Raw genomic sequence first — 21,598 nt, forward strand, 5'->3', positions numbered from 1 at the left:
ATTTATTTAATTAAAAAAGATTAAAAAATTCTAAATTTAATAGATATTTTTAAAATTGATTAGAGGCGAGATAGTTAAAATAGATTCTTAGAATTGAGAGGATTAATCCAACTTCCTCCAGCAAATATTGAGGAAAAAATATTATCTTGAGCAATTCTTGAGATTTTTTCCTCTAAATTAAATAGCTAGAGATTTTTTCGTCTAAATTAAATAGCCATCCGAGTCATTCCTCTACGTTAAATAGCCATGTGATTCAATTGAAAAGCCAAATTTGGCGAGTGAATTGATTTAGTAAGGTATATGATTGTACTTTGGAGTGTTTTTCTCGTTTTGCTGTCTGCGTAGTGAGTGGAGTACGTTATTCAAAGAGGTTTCTGATATAGAAAGACACGCAGTTATGGAAGCTGGATTTTCACGTTGTGCCAGAATGAAGATCCTCGTTTCAGTTTTAATCTTATTGAGCTTTAGGGGTGCGTACTTTACATAAATTATTGATTGGGTATTCAATTTTTCTTGCACAGAATATTTTCTCACATGCTTGCAAAAACAGTAATATGATATAATAACCATTTTGATAATGCAGAGATCGTCGCGAGAGAAATTAGTGATCAACAATCCCCGTCTTCGTTGGGACGTGGTGGCCCTGCTTTCTTTGTAATCTTTCGTTTCTAATCCATGTTTTCTCTGTAACCTTTGATAGTAAATACACAATATATATTATCTAAATCTTGGATGTACACTTGAATGAAAAAACGGTTGTTACAGGTGAACGGGATGGGAGAGGGTAGAAGCGAGGTGGCATTTCCCACTAGCTCCGCGCCGCCAACATGTGCTGCTAAATGCAAGGGATGCACTCCTTGTAAGTCTGTGGAGTGCTCCCTCACTCCGAAATTGCAGTGCCCCGGCACTGCGAAACGTGACAATGCGGATCCGTATCCCTTGGTGTGGAAATGCGAATGCCGCAACCAAATCTTTGACCCATAGCCTTATATGGCGAAACTGTTGGACTGATCGCAACCTTTTGCCCGTGGAATGTCCTTCTACTTACGTTGGACTAGGGATACTAATTTCTAGTTTTTTTTATAATAAGGGTAGTTGAGATGAGTTTGCAATGAATTAAATAAAACTTGGTTATTTACATTTTAATAATTTTCAGATCTTACTTTTAAGAAAAGTTTTAGTTTTACTATAAATATGGAAGTATTCATATTTTAGGATTTGTATTTAATTAGTTTTTTTGGTTAGTTATACTTCAATTTTAATAAATAGAATATGGGTGAGATTTTTTGCAAATCAATTCCAAACACCAAGAGCTCACTCTTATTTGATAGATGATTACACAATTACTCAAGTTGCATTATATTTGAATATTATAATTCTATTGGTTTATTGTATTTTTTCTATTAATTTAGATGTGTCAATAAAAAAATTATTTGTTTATAGTTTAATAAAAAAATTATCTGTTTATAGTTTTGTGAAGATATGTTTACAAAGGCTTTAGTTGAAATGTCAAATTACTTTGAATTTGAATAATAAAATAATTACATTTTGACAATAAATATATTTCAGAGTATGTGAAGAAAATAAAACTTTCTCAATTTACTTTTTTCTCTTATTGTGCTTATTTTTGTACCTATAATATGACATCTTAGCTTGATGAGTATTCATAAGATTTGTCTCAGGTTCTAGGCAACGGAATTTAAAAAATCATGTTACCCTAACTGCTACCTTGTTAACATCTTAGCTTGGTGAGTATTCATAAGATTTGTCTCAAGTTCTAGGTAGCGGAATTTAAAAAAACATGTTACCCTAACTGCTACCTTGTTAACGGACAATCCTTGTAGATGTTACAACTACCTATTTTAACATGGATACACTCATACACTTTTGGGAGAATAGTTTTAATCCCCTTTATCACTCTATCAAGGAAACTTGTGATAACAATTTTATAACTTCTTATTATTCGGTTGTCTTACATTAACAATATACTTGAAGTCAATGTTTATGTGAATACAATAAACATTACAATTATGGGTTTAGTGTAAGATAGTAAATTTTCATTAAATTTTAATGTTGTCGAAAATGATTAATAAAATTATACTCTTAGTATAAAAATAGTTAAAATGTAAAAAAAAAATCCCAAAAATTAATTTTAAATTTTTTACTATTTTCTAATCTATATTGGAATTATAATTCAATTCCATGTTTTAATAGTATTTTTCAGTTAGATACATGATTTATTATTTACTCTTACATTATGTAACTTAAATTTTTCTATTTTATATTTGTATAATTTAGACATATAAATTATTTCATTATAACTTTATTAAATCCAATTAATTTTTTAGTTCAATAATTCAATATTTAGACTCAGAATTGTTTTTGTAAAAAAATAAATTAAAATTAACATTTTTTATAAATTTCCTTTAAAATAAAACATTGATGTATATCAAGTCACACCAACCCATATTGAATGGTTATGATACTTATCACCAAAACAATGAATCGCCAAAACAATCGATTATTTGGCAAGTATTCATCATCAGTCAATTAAACGCTCTATAGGCACAATAAAGATATAAAGATATTTTTAGTCATTTGGGATATCAAGCTATACCATTTCAACTCTTTCCACTTCTTGTCTTCAATTAAATGCAATGGTCTGCAGGTGCAATAAGATATTTTTCGTCGTTTGGGATATGGAGTTATACCATTTTTAACTCTGAACCCTTTCCATTTTTATCTCTACATGAAACAATCAACCCAAGGTAAACCTTTTATTGGTTCAAGATTTTCGAACTGCGATGATTGACCTAACTGGTATTTTAAGGATTATGATTTTTTTGCACGGTTATAATTTTCATTTTAATTCGTTGAGAATGGTTTTTAACCTATGGTATATAATGTGACATTGCTTTAAAAATTTAAAAAAATGTAAATAGTTTTTAAAATATACATATTTTCATTTTAAATTTTATTATATAGTTTAAAGGTTTACAATTTTGTTTTTAATACATTGTTAACATAATAAAGATTATGCATCTTTTTTCATTTTAATTCGTTAAGAATATTTTTCAATATATTGCATATGTTATATCATTGCTCTCAAATTTTAGAAAAATTTTAAATAGTTTTTAAAATATATATATTTCTATTTTAAACTTTATTATATAGTTGAAAGGTTTAAAATTTTATTTTTAATAAATTATTGATATAATAAACATTATGCACTTTTCACACAGATTTGATCTGCTTGATTGGAATCGATAAGGGAAAATCAATTTTGGGCCTCCGCTAACCCTTTGAATGTTAAAGAAGAGGGGAATCGATAAGGGAAAATCAATTTTGGGCCTCCGCTAACCCTTTGAACGTTAAAGGAGAGGGGAAGTCTAAATTTTGTTGTTAATGCTATACCACTTTCAATATACCCCCCACCGCAGAGTGGTTTCCAAATCATTTGGGGACCCCCCTGATTCTTCCTTCTTGACATGAATGTAGGACCTGACAATGTCACTTTATGTGTCAAGTAATAAAGGCTTGCCAATTAATGTGATGGTATGTGTCTTCAAATGGTTATAAGGTTCCATAAAGTGGGGAAAGGAAACTTTTATCCTTTTCAGAGAAGGTCAAATCATAGATTACAAAACTCCAGACATTCTTTCATGTATTGTAACTTATGAATTCGTTTCTCCAGCTAATGCAATACTTTCAACCAATCTGGGTAACTTAAACCACTATTTTGTTACTGAATTCATACTCTGTTATTTGAAATGAAGGTAAAAGTAGTTGAACAGTGAGCTATAAAAGCTTTTGGCTTTGTCAATTTTCATTATTTACCATTAATATATAGGGAAGCTAAAGTCCATGAAAACCAATTTGAATTCAAGTTATATGAGGTTAAAGAATGGGTGTATCAACACTTTTGAGACCTCCATGATATCGTTTTGTTCGAGGAGTCATATCTAGCCCAATTAATCATCCCTCAAAATCACCTTTATCCAAAATTTGTGCCATGATGCTGAGAAAAATACCTCCCAAGCACGGAGGATGTTATATCAAGAGGTGGACCACCATTTTTCCACTGCAATTCTGCATTAATTTTAGAAATGTTGAACATTGTAATGCTTGGTCAAGTCGAACCCTTAAAAAAAAAGATTTTTTGAGGCAGTTATACAATGAGAAAACCCATAGATAAAATATTATAGTTCTTGAGTCCTATTTTCCCATAAATTCTGAAATGCCTGGAAGTATTCCACTTTATTCATCCAAGACGTTTCCTAAGATGTCAAGGAAAATCATTTGTATGATTTTTTTTTTAGGGTCTCATTATCACCAGTCATGAATTCTGTTGTGAGGCTTCATTTCATTCAATACCTAGATGATATCATAAATGAACCATGGGCAAATGAACCATGGGCAATTTCTAGGCTTACTAAGTCATTCACATATCAATATTTAATGGTTTATCTATTCCTTCACTTTCAAGTGGACAAATTTTCTAATTTACAATTGCAAAAAAATGATTCAAATGGGAATTTTGTCTCTGTAATTTCTTTGACATTAATGGCGAGGAAGCATTCTCTCGATATTAATTTTGACTAATTTTGTCAATCATTTCTTATTAATCTCTTTCAGTCCATTATATGATGTGTCTCATACAAGGATATTGTTATAAATCAAAAGGATATCACAACTCAGTGAGGGGAATAGAGTTGGATATCGCTACTTGTGAAAGAATATCACTATTTGTGAAAGACTTTAATAGATATTAGATTATATGGCTATGAGCTACATCCTTATAGGTTTCCTCTCTTCCTACAAGTGAGAATTTATGCAATTGAGTTCATAATATAGAGCTTCAAGATTATATCTAACATAAGAGTATTGTAAACCAATACCATGTCAAAATTCCCACCATAATATATAATATTATTAATATATTATATTGGTATTATTATTAATATGCCATGAGTAGCTTCTCATCTATTCCAATTGCCATACTAATTGGAAACATTTTTCCTTTTTGGGTATAAGAAAGAAATTTTAAATAAATTTTATAAAAACTCAAACTATTGGAAATTGGTTATTAAATCTAGGAAAGATTTAACCACTCGTACTAAGTAATATTTTACCTTGAAACAAATTATTTATTCCATCTAGATACCTATTTCTTGGAGAGGAAATCCTTGAATCTTCTGCCCAAACTCTTCTAGTGAATAGGCGATTGCTAGTGAATCTTCAACATCTTGAAAGTTTTGGAAAAGATGATCGTAACAACTAAATTTTAACTAGCACAATTATATAAGTTATATCACTAGTAACTATAAATAGATATCAAAACACTTATTTTATAATCAAAATAATCAGTTCATAAAAAAAAACATCACATTTTTTTTAAATATTAAAATAAATAAAACATATCACTTACCATTTTCAGATATTTTCCAAATATTATACATTTGTGTATAATTTGTCATTTAGTATTAAATTTGTCGAATTTGACACATTCACTTTAAATAAAACAAAGAATAAAGTTACAATAGATTAAATTGCTTTATCAAAAATCACATATTAAATTTTTGTGATAACTAAGACAAATATTCTACGTTTGGTTTGAGGTAAGAAAGTAAAATAACTTTAATAAACCAATTTCAACAAATGATAATTTGAATACTAACCTCCCAATAAATGTCAAGCAATCTCTCACCTTGCAACGACTTGAAGCTATATATAGAACTTCAAAGTGCAATCCTGGTAATAACCCATTGTTGTGCATTGAATTGGATTTGTTTCCAGCAAGTGTCCACAACTTTCTAGTCCTTTGACCTGTGATATCAAATATACAATATGTACACATTAATCAGAAACATAGAAAATGAGAAATTGTTTAAAAAAAAAAAAAAATACTTCTAGAATCCTTAAATTCAAGAAGATCAATTTGTTGAATCCTTGAGCTCAATTTCTTGTAGTAAGATCAATTTCTTGAATTCTTGAGATACCTTTGAGAGAGGAATTATAAAAACTTTGTAAATAAAACAAATTCAATAAAGCTAGGAAATAAATTCTCATGAGATCTTAAAAATTAGTAATTATATATCAATGAAACATTCTTGATAGAATTAGGAAAGAAATGCTCACAAGAAATTAAAAAATAATTTTTTTCTATTAATTTAATTATATTTATTGAAATGAAAGTTTTATTGTATAGTTGTTACTTGAGTGAAAGAAAATTATAGAAAGGTGATGAGAAAAAAAAGAACTGAAATTAAAAACTGACAGAAAGAAAAAAAACACTATGATTAATGGAATTGGAATTGAAATTTTATTAACTATTATATTAAAATATACATAGTTTACATCCATGAGCACATTCCCTACCCCTATGTGAGGAAACCAGAGACTAGAGTTGAAAGGCTCTACCCCAAGAAGGAGAAACCAGAGCTCAAAAGTCTTACATTCAAACTAGCAGTTATAAAAAGCCATGAGCCTAAGATCTAAAATTTCATTGATTTTCACTAATGACAAAAGTTGGTGAGGTGCCAAAAACCATCAAAGAGCATCGAGGCTCTTTCTAGCCAAATCAAAATGAACATTTTTTAGATCTTGCCATTGAGCCAAACCAGGTTGAGAGTACTAACTTGAGAATCATATAAAGGTCAAAGTGCTATATTTTGCCACATTGGAACTACATGATCGCCATGTTGGATCCACACTGAACATGGGTGTTACCTTAGGATTTCACATTGCTAGAATTGGCCAGAAGCTCCTCCAAGATTTAACAACCAAAGGGACTACGGTTAGGATGGGAGGAGGGAGGTTTGTTGACCATGAAAGGGATGGGAACGTGGGAGGGAGGGGTATAGGCCACGAGAGCGTAGATGATAGGTGAAGATGAGGAGCTAACAAGAGGGGAGAGGGAGCAAGTGAAGAGGAGGATGGGATGTTAGGTAAAAATTAGATACAAAGGTCTTTGGCCAAGTGTTTGAGTGAGGATAAGGAATGTCTCTGGTGGGATGAGAGCTCAGTTATCAATCCACAAGATTTCAACCTCTCTTGGGCTTTCTCGTTGAGCTGGACGGTGAGGAGGTTCCAGAGAGCGAGAGTGTCGAACATCCTCTATGATTCTTCACTTCCTCTATGGAAAGATCCTCTTTCCTGATTAAACCTCAGATGCCATAATCAAACATAGTTGTAATGGTGGCTTCTTCAAATGAGGTGGAAGATGCTCACAACCTCTCCCTATGTTAGGGTGTCGATCTCCTCCCCTATCATGATTCATCATTGGGAGGTAGTAGGGAAAGGTCACACATCCAAAGGCGGAGGGGACAGAGGGAATGTTGGAGGGAATAAATTAGGGAGAATGATGCATGGAGAAGAGAATGTCCATGAACTTTGTTGATTTATTACAGAAGAATGTGAGCATGCGAGTCTGGTAAAAGGATTGCAGGTGCCAACAAAGAGGATTAAAAGCCACGAAGGCCACTTGGTGAGGGAGATATGAAAGGTGGCGGTCACTGACAGTGAACCTGAGGAGTCGTGACAATAGCCTCGAGAGCACCCAGGTCCATAGGAAAATATTATAATTCTCTACAAATATTCAATATTGAAATTAATTCAATCATTTTCCAAATTTATTACATGTACTTTAATTATTACACCTTTTCTATTTTTAAAATTAATTTAAGAAAAAAAAATTAATAACATACTTATCCTTAACTCCTATGCATTTTTCCCTAATATTCTTTCCTCTTCATAAACTAAATCCTAAACATATCTTACAACTCATCAATGAGAAGGCTTTCATTAAAAAAAAAAACATGCAATACTTATTGATTATATATTTAAACAATATTTTGTTTTAACACATTAACTATAGAACCAAAAAGTAACCCAATCATAACTTAATAAATCCACCAACTAAATTTTCATTTAATTGCTAAAATATGCCTTACCACATGTCTTCAAGTTATGGTATTATTTTAATATTAACTCAATAAATATGGAATGTGATTTATGTATTTATAATTTTGATTACCTTGTTAACTTAAATTGTTTTTTTTTTTTTTTAACAAAGTCGGTTACTCGTATATTATAAAAGCCAACAATCCAATATTCTAGTACAGAAGGGGAAAGCTCTGAGAGCTGAGGTTCAAAAGTGGGTTCGCAGACCCATAATCCTCGAAGCTTCTCTTGATTAAACACAAAACTAGAAACAAACGGCTATATTGCCTGACAAAAGAGCCTCCTAGCCAACTGAATTTACAATGCATAAATATCAAGGGGAGTGCTGAGTGACTGAGTCATCCGGGAGCTGATCCCTCCTGCTTGCTCTGGTTGAGGCTTCAGCCTGCTGGCTTTCAGTGAGGGAGCGAAGGTGGTCTATGGCAGCCTCCAAATGGATGCAACGATCCTTTAAATCTTCAATCTCTTTCTTCCTTTTCTCCAGTTTTTTGCGCTTTGAATTTCTATCAGAGTGATAGTCCTCTGTCAGCTCCTTCATCTGTTTGATCAGGGCATTGATCATGATTGTATGGGATTTGCACATGTTGCAATCCTTGTTGTTGAATATATTTCCCATAGGATTTCCGGGCTGAGCCTGATTGGCAGGCTGATTTTGCTGCTCCGCCATCCTGGCAATTTGGGAATCAGGATCAGCAGTGCCCCGAGGAATGTCTGAAGTGGCAGAGGGCGTGAGGACGATGCCACAGAGCTGCTTGCTCGTTGGATTAAGTGACGAGGGGCTCAGATGGTGAGTAAGGGCGCGGCTGAGGACATAAACAAAACTGTTAGCAATAAGAAAAGCACAGTAATGAAGAAAATCGATTACCCAGGACAGTGGAAGAACGACTGGATCCCGGATCGAGCAGGGCGCCTTCAAACGATGCCTGAGATTTGAGAGGGCAATATGAGCTGTGGGAGTCTGATAGTCTTGACTGCAAACCGAGAGGAGCTCGGTATTTTCTTTGAACAAGATACTGATCTTATGATCCTGAGAGGAGCCTTCTGACTGAAGCCTCCGCCTGTAGAAATCCCCTCGCCTCTGTCTCAGATTGCCTTGCGTTGTGATAGTCCTGAGATGCTCATTGTAATTTATAAGAGCGGAGAGGGCTTGCTCGTGCTTGTTTCGAGCTGTGGTGTATCTGTTCTTGGTGTCCGTGAGATCTTTGGAGTTGATTTTTACCTGTCCTTGGAGCCTGTCACCAGCATGGGCGTGATCACACCCTCTGATATTGTCTGTGTTGTTCATTGAGAGAATCCAAACCGTGCCTGCATTCCTCGATTCCAGAGGGCGATACGCTGTCCTATAACACCTGTTTTGGCAGTCGAGAAGGATATGATATGATGAGGATAAGGTATGAGCGGGCCAACAGCATTGAAACGGATGCCTGAGGTGACCGATTATCTGGTGCGAAGGGAGAGAGTCCTGTCTATGGAATATCCCTTTCATAAGAATCATTGTTTTCCTTTACCTGGCCCGTGAGTCTTCCCGTGGCTTTGTTTGCCTGCTCGTCCGCTTCCACGTTGTTGCTTCTTAGAATGTGCTTGAAAGTCACTTTGCTGATGCCCCTGATCTGATCCACGATTCTGCCTTTGATTCTGTTTAAGGCTATTTGGTTAAAATCTTTTCCGGAGTTCATAGCTGCTATAATGATTGCTGAGTCTCCCAAAACTAAGAGATTTTGAATGCCTAGCTTCAGGGCGATGGAGGTCCCCAATAGAAGGCTGTATGCTTCAGCCTTATTGTTCGTCATGGTACCCAAACCCCACTCATAAGTGACAATTGTTTTCCCTTGAGGATCTCTAATTATTCCCTCGGCTCCAGCTCTGCCTGGGTTATTTTTTGAAGCCCCGTCAAAGTGAAGCGTAAACCGCTTTTGATTTTGGATCCAACTGTTGATTTCCTCCTTTGTCCCTCTGAGTTTCCAATCCTTCTGTCCTGTTCCTGTTATTGAATTGTTTTTTGTTCTTGGTTTATAGTTGAATCTCCGGACCCATTCCTTCACCCTGTCGTCTGTGTATTCCGGGTCAGCTTGGGAGATTCCATTAGCTTCTATTGTTTCTGCGATGAGAGCAGTTGTTTTAGCCAGAATGCTGGATATACTAGGTTTCTTGTTTTTGAAAATACTTTCGTTCCTGGCTAACCATAGCTGCCAACAAAGGTTTGAAGGGATGCTGGTCCATATCCTCTTAGCCAGATTCATGTTCTTGTTGGCGTAAGGGAAGGTTTTCCCCCAACCTTTCTGAAGGAGGGAAGTCTGATTGGGGAGGTCTCCAATATTTAGAGGACTAGTTATAAGTTTCCAACAGGACCTTGCTACTGGACAGTCAATGAATAGGTGGTTGATGTTTTCCTCCGCCTCCCTGCACATGAAACAAAGTGAGGGACCCTGAATTCCCTTTTTCCTAAGATTTTCTGCTGTTAGGATTTTGCCATGAAGCAAGGTCCAATTGAATAGTTTTATCTTCGGCAGGCTTTCAATTCTCCATGCTGCTTTGTAGAGTTGCCAATTGTTGATTGCTGTTAAATTTTGGAGTGCCTTGTAACCTTCTTTCACTGTGTAATTGCCTCCGGTTGGATCCCAAACGTAATTGTCATCTATCATTCTGCTTGTAGGGGCTGACCCTGTGAGAGAGAGCTTAAGGTCGTTCCAGAGGTTCTCTAATTCTTTAGGTAGGTGCAGTGCTTTCCATCCTTTCCAGCTGTTTTGATCCCAGAGTGAGATGTCGAAGAGGGTTTTAAGATTAGCTTCTGTCATCCACTGCTGCAGGGGTCTGAAATTGATGGACTTTTCCCTGGCTTCCGTGCCCATAATTCTATCCTTCCATATGCTGGTATGCTTTCCATTACCTGGGGCTTTAGAGATGTAAGACTTGAGGAGGGGTAGAGTTTTTTTGATCAATTTCCAAACAGGGGTACATTGTCTGTCAGTGATTACTTCAGAGAGGATGTTGCTATTGATCCCATTCAGATATTTCCTTTTGATGACCTCTGCCCACCAGGTCCCTTTCTCTTTTAGGATTCTCCAGGTTAACTTGAAGCCCATTGCCATATTTGCCAGCCTTGGAATTCTAATTCCTAGTCCTCCTTTTTCTAGAGGTAGGATGACCTTTTCCCATTTCACCAAGCTGAATTTTTTTGTGTCTTGCTTTCCCCCCTTCCATAGGAAACTTCTGATAATCAGCTCCATGTGTTTATGAATGCTTGATGGGGCGAGGGTAATGGCAAATTGGTAGATAGGGAGGGCTGATAGAATGGCCTTGATGAGAATTGTTCTGCCCGCCAAGTTAAGCCAATACATCCCCCAGCTCTGCAGTTTCCCTCTCAGCTTCTCGATTAGCTTGACCCAAACTTCATTTTTGATTGACTCTTTGGCTAGAGGCAGCCCTAAGTACATGAAATGGGACCAATTTGATTGAGCTGGGATTTCCATGATCATAGAGATTCTTTGGGTTATGTATCTTGGGACGTTCCAGGTATAAATCATGCACTTGTTGTTGTTTAATTTTCCCCCCGAGGCTTGAAGGAAGAGGTCCAGGATGATCTTGAATCTCCTGGCCATGAGGCTTGAAGCACCACCGATTAAAAGAGTATCGTCTGCAAATAAGGAGTGATTGATCCCCTTGGCTCCTCGAATGATGTCCACTCCTGTTATTTCCTTTAACTTTCGCTTGTTTTCCAGGTGCAAACTTAAAGTTTCTGCCATGATGATATAGAGGAAAGGAGAAAGAGGGCATCCTTGCCTCAAGCCTCTTGTGCTCTTGAAGGCGCTGCAGGGCCTACCATTGATTAAAGGGGCTGTCCAATTATGGGATATGCATTCCATAATCCTGCTGATGAAGAGCTCTGAGACACCGAAATTCTCTAGGACAGTCTGCAGAAATGAGTGGTTTACCCTGTCAAAGGCGTTCGCCATGTCCAGCTTGATTATCATACCCTTCTCATTTCTGGCTACGCTACTGTGTATCGCCTCCTGAACAAGAATAACATTGTCTGTTATATTTCTCTTGGGGAGAAATCCTCCTTGGTTATCCGAGATGAGTGAGGGAAGGATTTTTTTTAACCTATTTGCCAGAATCTTAGTGATAATTTTGTAGGAGACATTGCATAATGAAATAGGTCTGAACCTGTCAAAGGATTGTGGGTTGGGCTCTTTTGGGATTAGCGCTAAATGAGAAGATTTGATACTGCTGCCCATTTTACTTTTTAAGTGGAAATTTTTCACCATTTATGTAATCTTTCTTGATGATATCCCAATGGGTTTTGTAGAAGCTTACCGTGAAGCCATCAGGCCCGGGGGCTTTGTCTAGAGGCATACTATGGATTGACCATTCAATCTCCTCTATTGAGATTTCTTTGTCCAGCTCACAGTTTTGTGCTTCTGAGACCTTTCTCTCAATGATGTTGGCGAATTCTGGATTTTCCTGATAGTGAGGGTCAGCTGTGAGAAGAGATTGGAAGTGTTTAGATGCAGCCTCCTTGATTTCCCCTTGATCCATAAGCTCTCTGCCTTCAAACGTTATCCTTTCAATGTTATTTCCAGCTCTCCTTACTTTAAGACTGTTATGGAAAAACGAGGTGTTTTTATCCCCAGAATTGAGCCAGAGACATCTTGACTTCTGTCTTAGCTCTTCCTCTTCTTTACGATGCTGATTGTAAAGCGCTTTATACAGCTCACTTTCTTTCCTTTGGTCTTCTTCCGTGTCTTGGACGGCTTCCTTTTCCTGATTCCATTGCTCTAATTTCATTTGCAGATCAGTTTTTTCCTTCCTTTCCTCTGTCACGTGATTCCTCGCCCACTTCTTTATGGCAATCCGCAGCAATTTGATCTTTGTTTCCCAAACGAAGTGTGGGGAGCCTGTTATCTCCGTTGCCCAGGTCTCTTTTATCATGATTTTGATGTCCTCGCTGGAATCCCATGCTCTGTTGTATTTGAATGGCAACGGACCCATGTCTTCCCCTCTGTCTAAATACAGCGCCACTGGTTTGTGATCAGAAATGAAGCCCTGTATAATTGTGCTTCGAATCCTCGGAAAGTTGGCAACAGTTCTCTCCTGTACTAAAATTCGGTCAAGTCTCTCTTTGATATTGTTCCTGCCTGTTCTTTTATTTGACCAAGTGTAGCGGCCATTTTGAGGAGGGATGTCTATGAGATTGTGTGTTTGAATGATATCTTCCAGTTTTTCTCTTGAGGGATCAATCAAAAATTTCCCTCCTAGTTTCTCATCTGCATTCCTTATTAAGTTAAGATCTCCTCCTAGGAAAATATTCCTCCCTTGGGCAGTCTCAAGATCTGCAATTAGAGAATCCCAACAAGAAGCTTTGTCCCTGAAGTGTGGGGGAGCATATACGTTATAAATTGTATATTCCTCCTTCTTGTCTGTGCTTTGCATATCTATTCTGATCCACCATCTGTTTTGCCTGTTATCTATGAGATTCCAATTGCTTTTGTTCCATATTGCCCCTATGCCTCCTGAGGCTCCTATTGCACTCATGGCTATTCCTTCATACTTTCTACTTCTTATCAGGCTGTTTTGGAATTCTTGTTCACTGATTTTGGTCTCCTGGAGTAGGAGGAAGTCTGGATGTTCTGCTTTAATAAGGTCTCAGACTGCATTTTCTTTTAGGGAGGAGCCCATCCCCCTACAGTTCCAAGAGACCAAAATCATCATTTACTTGATTTGTTGTGGATCCCACTTTTCTCCTTCATCTTCTCCCCACTTCCTTTATTTCTGTCAAGGTAGGTGTCCATTGGTTGCTGGGTCCCTGTGGCCATTTCTTTCGCCGCATTCTCATCTCTTATTTCTTTGTTTGATTTCCTTCCTACTTTTCTTGGGGGATCCGTGGCTGAGATGTTTTCCTTTGTTTTATTTCTAGTTAGAATTCTTTCCACTGTTGGAGGGGGGGAGGCCTGGAGGGGAGAAGAGGGGGAAGTTCTAGGGCCCTTGGGAGACGGAGGGGGGGATGAAGGCTCCTCTGGAGCCAAGGATTCAAAAGGATTGGAGGAGGAGGGGATGGGAGGGCCAGAACCAGAGGGGTGAGTGGAGAGGATTGGGGTTTCAGAGGAGGGCTCTGTTGATTCAGGGGGAGGGTTTGTCTTTTTTTTTTTCCTGACTATTTCCCATGCTTCCTCCGGGGCTTCATTATTGCTATTATCTTCTGATCTAGATTTACTGCACCTATTAGCAAAATGTCCGTATTCATGACATACCTTACACTTGAAAGGGAGCTGCTCGTAGTCCACCTGCTGAATGTGCGTCCACTGATCTACTTTGAGTTTGATTGCCTCTGGTAATCCTTTGCCCAAATCCACTTCTACGCATATCCTTGCGCATGCATGCATATTCTCCTTTGGCTCCGATCTGTCAATGTATTTCCCTACTGCGTTCCCGATGGCACGTACAGATTCATCTCCCCAACAGTGGAGCGGCAGGTGTGGAAGGCGTACCCAGACGGGGACCGCGTTGGGGACGTCCATTTCTGGATCGAAGTCGGGTGTCCATCGATTGAGATAAAGGCCTCTGGTGTCCATGAAGTAGGGTCCGTTTCTGAAAATGAGGTTACGGTCCTCCACTGTTTCAAAGAGGAAGGTAAAGAACCCCCTTCCACAAAACCTTATTGCGATTTTTCCTTGGACCATTGCATTCCAGTTTCTTTCCACCCAGCGTTGGACCGTGCGAGGGGAAGGCCATAACCCCGTGAACTGACCAACCAGGCCTCGTTCAGCAAGAGCCACAGCAGCTCTCCTTGGAAGAGCTGGGGGAAGAGAGACTTCCGGGATTTCATCAAGTTTTTTGACAAACTTTGAGGCTGAAGGGCGAATCCTTTCCGTGTTGTTCTCTGGAATAAGAGATGCAAAGGCTTTCTCCAGTTCTGCCTGCTCTTGAGATGGTGGATCCATATGGCCACGCTGGGGCGCTCAGACAACTAACGAGAAGGGCAGGAGGCCCGGATGAGGAGAGGGCAGGAGGCCCTATGCAAAGGGGGTCAGCAGCGGGAGGCTGCAGCCCAGCAGCAGAGCTGCCAAGCTCGGGCGCGCTCAGGGAAGGTCAAGGCAGGAGGCCCGGAAGAGGAGAGGGCAGGAGGCCCTGAGCGAAGGGGGTCAGCAGCAGGAGGCTGCAGCCCAGCAGCAGAGCTGCCAGGCTCGGGCGCGCTCAGAGAGGGTCAGGGTCGCAGCAGGGCGCGGGAGCTCATGGTCGCCATCCTGTATTTAAAGTTATATTTAACTTAAATTGTTAGTGTTTTAAAATTTTATTATTTCAAAATATTTAACATGCACAAACACATATATATATATATTAGAAGTTAGTTTAATTGATGATTAGTTATTACACCTAGAGGCGCTCTTTAGCCCAGTATAGTAGAGATATTGTAATATAATGTTTAACATTTTGACTAATTCAAATTACATAAAAATAAAAATAAAATAAATGTAATGTAATGTAAACATTTTAACTAGACAAAATTAAAATAAAATATCCTAGACCCATCTTAACCCTAGACCTATCAAGCTTCAAGAGGGATAAAATCTCTTGAGACACAAACCTCTTTTAAAGTGAAAAGAGATTTGATCTCTTTCGACACTTTATAGACTCTGGAGCATAAGACTCCTCTTCTCTTAAATGCACAATGGACCTAGTTGGAACTCTCCCTCTCATTCCACATGTAACATAGAAGAATCAAGCACATGATTATAATCCTGCATCTATATTTAAAGTGATGAAACATGGAAAACATCATGAAATTTATTCGATGGATGTAAGTTCAGCCTGTATCACACTATTTCAATCCTCACTCAAGGATCTCCAAACACCCACGATACCATGGTTCCAACTTGTCACATGTCCCAATGATTAAGGATCTCTTCTTAGGTTTGATCCTTAAATAAACATGTTCCCCAACCACTACGAAAAAAAGGTCATTGGTGAGTTTCATGTTTATGATGGACCTTTAAGGTATGTCACCAATGTTGCATATAGTCACGGTCCTTAAGCAAAAGTTGTTGTAAGTGCATTTAGTGATGGTCATTTAAGGTTTGTCACCAAAGCCATTTTCAAAGACACCTTTAGTGAGGGCTGCTAAAGGCCCATAACTAATTCTCTCTTAGGTGACACTTGTACCAATGATCTCTTATTGTCCCTCACCAATACTCTTTTTGGTTACTTTTGGTGAAGGTAAAAAAATTATCATCATTATTGATCATTCGAATGAGTTTTTGATGATGTTATATGACTATGACTATATTTTTTGTCGAAAGTTAGAGATTTAAGACCAATGTTATGGAGTCTTTTTCATTATGTGTCCAAGGCCATAATGGTTAGAGTCAATCAATTTTTTAAGAAGGAATTAGTGTGTATCATTTCCCTCAATTAATAAAAATATATTTTTCCTATGAGTCAACACATGATTCATCTATGTTTGGTTTATTATTTAGCAACTTCACTTTATATGAAGTTCCACTAGTGTGTGTAGGAACCATATTATTTAATACATATTAAATCTTAGTGAATTTTATTAATGAGAGAGACCTACCACTCCTCAACACTCCTAACAAACCTTGACATTATTTGGCACACACTGACATTCCTTTGCACCTCGCATGTCTTGGAACATCCTCGTATCTAAAACACCTTGCAATGACTAGGATGCCTAAGCACATGTTGTCATTCCCTAGCACAACATACCACTCCCCTTGCATATGTTAGCATGACGTATACTCCCTATAATTCCCTACAACACCTTGTCATGCAATGGCATACATTAGTGCTTGGTATGCATTGGCACTTATCATGCATTGGAACCTATTATTAGTGTTCCTAGCATGCCCCCTTTGTAAAAGTAAAGTCCTAAATTATTAACCCGTTTATGTGTTCATTTCCTTGAATTTTATATTGGTTCTTCCTTTTGTTGACTTGACACTCCTTGACACATGTTGGAAAACCCTAGCACCTTGCACATCCTTGGACACCTTAGAACCTGTCATGTCTTGACACTATTTGGCACATGTTAGCGCACCCTAGAACTCCCTAGCACAATATGACACTCCTTGACATCCCATTGTACCATAATGTGCCTTACCACTACCTACCATAGCTTGTCACTCCCTCCTTGACATGCCTAGCTCTCGTTGACACTCATTGGCATGCCCTCATATTCATTCATTTGGACGTGGTTTGACTTAGTGCTCCCTTGTGTTTCCCTAATAGTTACTAACAATCCTTGGTATACACGAGCACTCTGTTGCACACCTTAGCATTCTTTGACATGCCATGCCACTACATAGCATGTGTAACACTCCATCACACACATTGGCACTTGGAAAGTCTTAACATGCTTGGCGTGAGTGGAGATGCCTTTGTACAATTTGGCATGCGTTGGCATAGTTTAATATTAAACTTATTTGTGATCCAACTATTGCAAAGTAGGAGAGAAGTAATAGAGGAAGATTTGGCACTTAGAATGCACTAACACTTGGCACTTGTCATGTATTGTCACCTATAGTACTATAAGAAAGGCATTTAGGGGCGGTTTTTGAAACCCCCCCTTGAAAATGCATGAAAAATTGAACTTTTTTCGGGTGGATTTCAAGAAACTGCCTCTAAAAGGAGTTTTCTCATGACTTTTGTAGAGTATTTTTAAATTATTGCCCTTAAAGATATTTTTCATCGCAGGTTTTTGAAACCCCCCCAAGAAAGTCATGAATATTGAATTTTAATTTTTGTGGAAATGGGTTTCTAAGAACCGCCTCTAAAAGTGTTTTCTCATGACTTTCATCAGGGGCGAGGGTTTAAATGAATGCCCAAAACACATTCTCATGGAATTTTTTTAAAACTCCCCTAAAATTAATAAAAATTTAACTTTTGGAGGTGGCTTTTGAACACTCCCCTTCGCGCCGCCCGCCGTGCCCCCCCCCCCCCCCCCCCCCCCCCCCCCCACCCAAAAAAAAGGTCATAATAATTGAACATTTCGAGGCAATCCTTCAACAATTGTCTCATTCAAATGACTTTTTTTTGGTGGGGGGGGGGAGGGGGGTGGGGGTGGCGCGGTGATAGGTTTGGGGGGGGGGGTCCAAAACCACCTCCAAAAGTTCAATTCTTGTGACTTTTAGGGAAGCTTTCAAACAACCCCCCTTAAAATTCACGACAATGTAACTCTTGGAGGTAGTTTTGGACAACACACGCTCCCCTCCCCCCTCACTCCACACACAAAGAAAAAAAAATGTTAAAACTAAAGTTTTAGAGGTGGTTGTTAAATGAATCACTCCAAATCTTCAATTCCCTGAAATTTTGTGAGAGGGGGACTTTATGGAGGCAGTTGTTAAACAACCACGTCCGAATGTTTAATTCTCATGAATTTTTGGGGAGGGTGATATTTTGGTGTATTTAACAAGGAAAGGGGACATAAGGGTAGAATGGATGGGTAGAAGTGAGAGGTTCAAACATGATTTAATGAGATATATAATCTTAGCATTATAGAATGAGAAGAGACCATAATATCACATCGAAAAGGGGTTAGGGGGCCTAGAGGAAAGGCAACAAGAACAAATGCTAAGGGAACCTCTTGTAGTTGTGATCAAGGGATTAGGGGCCCCGTTATTAGAACCCAGGGAGTGACAAGCTATGCTAGGTAGTGGTAACCCATAACCACTAAATAATATATCCCCTTAACCCCAAAACCATAATTCCTTAACCCCTACACTCATAACTCATAACCCATTGACACATTGATTCCTTAAACCCTAAGCCACTCACCCCTTAACCCCTATCTGCTATTTTAAAATCCATGAATACTTTAAGGAATAACCCTTTATCCTCTTAAAACTTGACCCTTAACCCTTAACCCCTAGCCACTAAACCCCTTAACCGCTAACCTCTAACCCCTTAACCCACTAATAGTTAAATCTCATAACGCTTAGGCACCTAACCCTTAAATCCCCTGACCCATTCAGCCCTTATTTCTTAACCTTTGATCCGTGAATATCTTAATGACTAATCCATTAATATCTAACCCCTAAAGCCCTTAGACCTCAACCTCCTAACCCCTAACCCTTTAAACTTCACCCATACCTCGTAAACCACTTAACTCTTAGAACTCCTAAGCCTTTCTCCAAAACCATAGGTGGTCCAACACTAATATTCTTGGTCATATTACGGTTTTTTCGCCTAACCCCTTCAAATATAGCCTCTAACCACTACTAGGGTCTACGGAAAAGAGCCACAAGTTCCCGAAATTTGGTCTACATTTTATGGAGGGCCACAATTTCCCCAAATATCCTTCATCTTTTTTATTTCAAATGGAAACAATATGGTCTTATAATGTCTAAAAAACCATCTAAGTTCATAGGAAAAAATTAAGGGTCATCTCTATGCGCAACCCAAATGTACTTCATGTCAACTCAAAAGCAAAAAGAGGATATAAAGATGTCCCTTTAGTTGTCATCATCCTTTAACATTGGTCGATTCCCTTACCAAATGTATGGGTAAGAATCCCATACATGTCTAGAATCTTTCTCAAAGCTCTTGTCCCCAACATGCTCAAGGCAAAATTCAAATTCCCTTAGTTTTCTCCAAGTCTATTAGGCACTAACACTAGTCCTCAACTAAATGAATGGTTCAATATTCAAGCTATCCATATCTATTTTCATGCTATTTTGACACCTATTTTTGTGCCTTCAATACAATGTTTACCAAGTGCGACTTACAATTGGATCTCCATTTTGCATATAGTGAGAATACAACTTTTTTATTTAGGAATGGCTTGCTTCTAAATATAATTACACTAGTACTTTGAACATATGTGGGGCTAGAAGATACATTGAGAGGAGAAAACATAGGTCAAACTTAACCTTATTGTCTAACATGGGTCAAATATATATCAAAAAGTAAATTGTCAACATATGAAATTCTTACATTTTTGGGTGGTTTTGGATTAAATCCACCATTTTTTTTCCCCATCTCCATGGTATCTTTTTATTCCATTAACTCTTCAATAGTTGCTTTCATTTTCTGAGTTCCTTGTCCTTTTCTCTCAATTTTTCTTAAGTATCATTTAATTGAAGTTGATTAGGGAACCCACAATATTTGTGATAGGAGGGTTTGGGGATTCCTTATCACAACCTATAAAGACAATGCCATTTAAGCCCTTAGCCAAGGGCGACTAAGGGTGTAGTTGTAGGGGCATTGCGACCAAATTTTTGGGTTCATAACAATAGGACAAGTTGAATGGTATGACTGAAAAGGTGGGAGGGGTATCTTGTTGTGTATTGAATAGGGAAAGTGGACATACAACCATGGTTTAGCAAGATCTATAATCCTAGCATTAGAGAATAATTATGTGACTTAGAACCTAATGTCATATGGGTTAGATAAATTGACACGGCAACCCCCAGTAGTGGTGATATGGGGATTAGAGGCCCCATTATCACAACCCATAAGAGCTTAACCCATAATCACTAAATTACCTATCAGCTTAACCCATAAGCCATAATCCCTTAACCCATACACTCATAACTCGTAACACATTAACCCCTTGACCCAATGCACCTTAAGCCATTAATGCCTAACTTAAAATCTACGAACCCTCTATTCTATAACTCTTTATCCTATTAACATGTGATCCTTAACCCCTATTCCCTAACCCCAACTATTACATATAGGTGGAAAGTTTGACTTCATACTTTGATAGTTTGGTAATACTACCATATTTACTTTCAAATATTTTTTTTGTTTTTTTTAAGCCCCAACATTTGTTATATATTCAGCAAACACAATTATCATTGGATGTCCGATGATATGCTAGTCAAGTATTCGACAATAGTTTTTTTCATCAAATATGCGATGATAATTGAATGTTCGTAACATATGCGATGTTTGAACATGCCAATTAAATATTTATTAGAATACTGACATTTGACAAAGTCAAAATTTGTCCACTTGGACAATGTCTCTCTCAATCACAATCATCAATTAAAAAAACATTTTATTTTTTTAATCCCATGGAAAATAGTTAAACACTATTGAGGTTTATTTTTTAAGATAATCATTGGTTAAAGTTTGATAAGGAAAATTGTCACCAAACATTCATCCAAGATGAAAAGGAGATGTGAGATATACATTGGAGGCTTTGAGTGATCTACTTCTCTTGGTTCATCCATGCTTATCATCCTTAAACTCTCACAGAATTTATAATTACTCAAAAGAGAGTTTCAATACCTAAAGTTTAAACATGCCAAAAATTGTTTTGTTTCCACCCAATTTTTTATATATTTAAACATCGTGCATCATTGAGCGCACCCATCATGCTTCTATAACAACCCTTGATTTCATTTCTTAGTTATTATGAGCATTTTAAATTCATTTAAATGGATGGGCTATGTTGGGGAAACAAATTCCCAAGTTGAGGTGGAGAGGAAGACTACTTGGGATGTTGATTGGCTTAATGGAATCCATGGAGGATGACAAGTGTGCACAAGGGATATGTTACAAAACCTCAACTAATAATCAAACAAGAGCATGCTTCTGGATAACTTAATGCAGAACAACAAGGATAATGGGAATTTGGCCATCCAACAAGGGTCAATGGGTGACATAGTACATAGAA

Source organism: Pinus tabuliformis, chromosome 6, assembly GCF_031772625.1.
Source record: "Pinus tabuliformis cultivar Carrire ecotype Pingquan chromosome 6, CPIR1, whole genome shotgun sequence".
Taxonomy (NCBI): Eukaryota; Viridiplantae; Streptophyta; class Pinopsida; order Pinales; family Pinaceae; genus Pinus; species Pinus tabuliformis.